General features: G+C 38.4%; 1 long non-coding RNA gene across 2 annotated transcripts; it reads right to left on the bottom strand.

The window, feature by feature from the left end:
• Nucleotides 1-2,107: 2,107 nt before the first annotated feature.
• LOC145101220 (uncharacterized) lies at nt 2,108-4,642 on the bottom strand. Of its 2 annotated transcripts, XR_013705523.1 has the most exons (4): nt 4,141-4,642; nt 3,003-3,059; nt 2,406-2,545; nt 2,108-2,273 (listed from the first exon to the last, which is right to left on the bottom strand). It is a non-coding gene; the product is annotated as an uncharacterized LOC145101220 (long non-coding RNA). The 2 variants fall into 2 exon arrangements; XR_013705522.1 differs by having other exon boundaries at nt 2,406-3,059.
• Nucleotides 4,643-4,929: the final 287 nt, after the last annotated feature.

The following is a 4,929-nucleotide window of genomic DNA, read 5'->3' as shown; positions in this document are numbered from 1 at the left end:
CTCACTAGCTACTTGCTGGTGGGGTTGATTCTCAATAAAATTGATTATTGCCAGTTCAAAAAAAAAATCTATATCATCTTCATTTTCATTAGGATAATTGTCATGTTGTATGATATTTTTGTTTTGTAATTATGCTTCTTCTTTGTTGATCGTAAATTTGAAAATTTCTCTTAATTTACATAATACTTTTATTCACAAATGCTAAAAACTATTTAGATCTTTTCGATTTACAACAAAACCAACCAACATATCCTGTTAAAACTCACATCTATCCATTTGATTTCAATTCACATAATAGCATATAGTTTATTTTTTTATTTATAAAATATTTTAGATTTATGAATAATCATAAGGTACTTCTAATTTATTTATACCGAGATAGAAGACGAACAATCAAGTTGTGTTGTTACCTTCTTTCTTTATCAAAGCACTTAATCCGGCCCATATCAAATGTTGTAATCTAGTGTTTAATAAGACTATAAAATTAATTTATTAATAAAGTATTTGATATAAGACTAACCATTAAATGCTATTGCCAATTGACATAAAGGTATGTGTTTTATTTGTGTGTGGAACATGTTATTAATCTATTAAGTGAAAGTTGCTATCTAACCATGGAAAAGTACTAGAAGGAAGAATGGTTGAATGTGTTTCTTGGTGAAGCTTAGAACAAAGTGTTGCTGATGCCCTGATTTATGGATATGCATTCAAATTGAGTTTTAATCTAGTTGGCTAGTAACAACAACGTAAGTTTCAGATATCAAAATTAATATCTAAAATTTGAATATCTGAATTTCGAATTATTTGAAATTTTGAATATGCATTCAAATTTCAAAACCTATTATTCAAAATTCTTAAATATCCAAAATCACGATATTTGGTTTTGAACACCAGTAATAAGATATAGCGATTAAATTATGTTTCAAACTATATATTATATTCACTTTTAAAATAAAAAGGCTAGAGTTCACTTACTTTTCTAGTAGTTGCCTAGCCCTAGTGGGTCATTGAAAATGGGCCAATCTTGTCACCTTCATTAAACAGTCCCTCACTGGTCCATTTGCTAATTGATAGCTGACATCAACTTCGTATTCATGTTTAAGTCCATTTATGCTAGTTGGAGTCGCTTGGATGAAACTTGACAAGAGCTGATCTCGACTCGGTGAAAACCGCTTCATGCCGAGTTCGGAGGGGTAGTTTGGCAATCCGGTGAAAATGAGAGAATGTTTTTTTTTTTTTTTTTTTTTTTTTTTTTTTTTTTTTTTTTTTAATAAACCACTTTCAAAATAATACCTCATTTTCAAAATAAATTTCATTTTTCAAAAAATATTATATTTATAAAAAACAAACCGTTTTTTTTTTTTAATTTCAAGTTTTAAATCCCCTCTTCAACTAATATAAATATCAACAACTTTTTTTTTTCATCACCTTCAAACATTTTTCTTTCACCCCATTAAACATTCAACACTTATCAATCTTTTTCAAAACTCATCTTTGAAAATGATTTATCGTTGGACCACGACAGAAGATTTCGTTTTGGTTCGTGCATGGGAAGATGTAACTAATGATCCAAATAGTAACTACCTCAAAAGTGAGTCTTCTTTTTGGAGTAGAATCACCCAACGATACAACAACAAAATATATGAAGTTCGCCACCGAACTAAAGATCTACTCTTCGTCAAATGGAGAATAATAAAACGAACTGATAGTACAATTTCACGCTATGTTTAGTGAGACGTGAGTCAGCAAATGGTGAAAAAGATGAAATATTGTTAACCAATGCTCTTCAAACTTTTCGTACAGAAAGTAACAAACCTTTCTGGTGTACTTGTCTTTTTAATTAGACGTAATTAACAACGGAAACATTTTTGTTTGAATAAACTAAAACAATTTTATACCCAGCAAGGATCATTTCGCAAGAACTTAGAAAGATTAAACATAACCAAAGAAAACGAAAGTGATACAACCTTTGAAGACTTTGATTCATTTTGGTAATTAGAAAGTTGATGAAGATGACTTTAAGCTCTAAATTAAATTCTTTATAATGTATCCACCAAGTAAGCTTAGTAAACACTTTTTATAAAGTTGTTCTGTAACACCCCAAAAATTCAAGCCAAATTTAAACTTTTTAATACATTTTAAAACCATTAAGTTATTACAGTTTGTTTTCAAAATGGTTCAAACATCAGAGTATCCCCAGAATCAATCATGAAAATATGAGTAGGTGCACGATCACGCCTTCGCCTTCGCCTTCCCGCGATCATCAGAAATACCTGAAATGAAATCAACAACTGTAAGCCCGAAGCTTAGTGAGTTTCCCCAAAATACCAACGCCATACAAACATAACCATATCATATAACCAATATATAACATGCATAATGAGTCATCAGCCTGACTGGACCACCTCATAGGCCTTCAGTCTATCTGGACTGCTCTTCGAGCCTTCGGCACGTCTGGACCGCCACGCATGGCCTATAGCCTATCCGGACCGCTCGTCGGGTATGTTGGCCTACAGCACAAAGCAGGACCGCCTCAACCCAACCCCTAATCAAACAACACATGTGCACATAAGTATCATACGCTAGCTCATTTCATATAACAGTCAAAACGATCTAACAGATCACCAATCATAGCAACATCCCAATAATCGGGATACAGACCTAACCGGTCACTAACATAGCATCATCCTATAATCAGGACAATCATGTGCACATAGACATCATATAACACTAGCATGTATATATATAACAGTCAAACTGATCTAACAGATCACAAAGCATAACAACAATCCTATAATCAGGATATCAACCTAACAGGTCACTAACATAGCTTCATCCTATATACCAGGATACCAACCCAACCGGGCTACTAAAGCATAGCATAACACCACCTAACTACCATGATATAAACCAGTATGCATAACATGCAATAATTCGAATACAATCCATAAAGGGCCAACCTTGGTGCCATAGACCCTGTTGATATAGCGAGGAGAACTCACCTGGCACTTCTGAAGTCCCGCAAGTACGCTCCAGCTGCTGATTGACAGATTCCCGAACTGTCAACATCAAACAATACCCAATTAATAATTGGATTCCAACTCATAACCATAAGTCCATACTTGGGGAAAAGACTACTTTACCCCTGTCTTAGCTTGACTCAGTTCCATGGCCCAATCCAAAGGCCCAAAGTCCAACTATGGCTCAAAGCCCAACCTTTGGCCCAATTTTCCAAATTGGGCCCAAACCTTTACATGGACTTCCCTTAAGGCCCAAATGTTCAGTCCAGTCCAACATGTCTCATTCTAAGGGCCCAATATCATAAAACCATCTAGGCCCATACTATGGCCCAAATATGGCCCAATTTTCCAAAATGGGCCCAATCCTTCATATGGGGCTTAATCTAAAGCCCAACTAATTATTGTAGTCCATTTGATTATTATCGGATGGCCCATTAACAAACCAATTACCAAAACCCAATCGAAAGGCCCAACTCAAGGCCCAAGTGAAACTAGGGTTTCACCTAAAATGACGATTAGGGTTAAGTGTTTCTCACTTAACCCATTAAGGACTTAATCCATTAAGTCCTTTACTCTACTAGATAAATGATATGGAATAATTTGGGCTTAAAACACAATCCAATCCCAATGGCCCCAAAGTGGGTCCCAATGAATCCAAGGTCCAAAGTATCAACAATTAGGGTTTTCTAAACCCGAATTAGGGTTTCCCACCCAAACATGGCCCAATAGGCCCAAAACTAAACTTTAAGCCCATTAGGGTTTTGCTAGGTCAATTAGGGTTTGCTTGTGGGGCACCACCCACTACCACCTCGGGTAGTGGTTGTCAATGGCGGCACACAGCGGTGGCCACCACCTTACGGTGGTGGTTTTCCATCTCTTTCCATTAATTAATTAATTTTTACAATTACAATGCTTTTATCCAAATTAACACACCCACACACTAACTAACTCACACACACAGCCACACCATGGTGGCCAGCGGTGGTGCTCGGCGGCAGCCACCACCTCATGGTGGTGGCAGTGGCGGTTCTTGGCTTTCCGGCTAAGCAAAACACTCTAACAAAATAATACAACCACACACTCTACTGCCTTTGCCCGATATGGAAGCACAACCACGCACCTCTGGCGTCGGCGGCGACAGAACCTCCGGAGAGGCGGCAGCAGCGTTGCAACCTCGCTTCCCGATTTGCACCACAACTAAATGGCTTGCTTTCCCGATTTCGACGGCTTTCCGACTACGCATAGCGTTTCCAGCAGCCGGTAGCGATGGCGGCACTTCGATGGTCACAAAATGGATGTAGCGGCGGTGCTTCTGGCGGTGCTACGGTCCCAACTCAACGACAGCTTCCCCCATCGGCGCCCAATCGCCTAATAGGGTGGTTCATACCCAACTACGTGCGGCTGTCGGTGAGAGAAAGAGATGGATAAGGACAGAGAGGGTTCGGTGGCCCTTGTCGGCGGCTGAGGGGGTTCCACGACTCTCCAGTTGGTGTTCTCGGCGTTACCGACGGCAGCGGTGATATCTTGGTGGCCTTCCGACTTCACAGACGAGGAGCATTGATCGTTGGAGGAGTCGTGAGGTGTGGCCGCATACGGGAGAGATATGGTGGGTTGGCGGCTGACTCATGGTTCCTAGGGTTAGGGCTACCAGCGAAGTTAAGATATATACCCGCCCCTAACACATCTTTGCCATAATTACAATTATGGCCCCTCCCCATGTGATCTTTTCAAATTCAATCCATTATTTACACTTTTACCCCTGGTTCTAATATTTCCTTTCATAATAAATCCCTAAATTACCAATAAACCCTTAAGCCTTCACATCTTTTCAATAGGAGTCCCATAAATTACCATTTAGTCCCTGCCTTCATAAATACTTACAGAACTAATCTGGAACTTACACTTTTAA

The sequence above is a fragment of the Lactuca serriola genome, chromosome 4 (genome assembly GCF_051521515.1).
Source record: "Lactuca serriola cultivar US96UC23 chromosome 4, Lser_US96UC23_V15, whole genome shotgun sequence".
Taxonomy (NCBI): Eukaryota; Viridiplantae; Streptophyta; class Magnoliopsida; order Asterales; family Asteraceae; genus Lactuca; species Lactuca serriola.
Note: the sequence above shows the minus strand (reverse complement) of the source record. Positions and strands in the feature narration are given on the sequence as shown.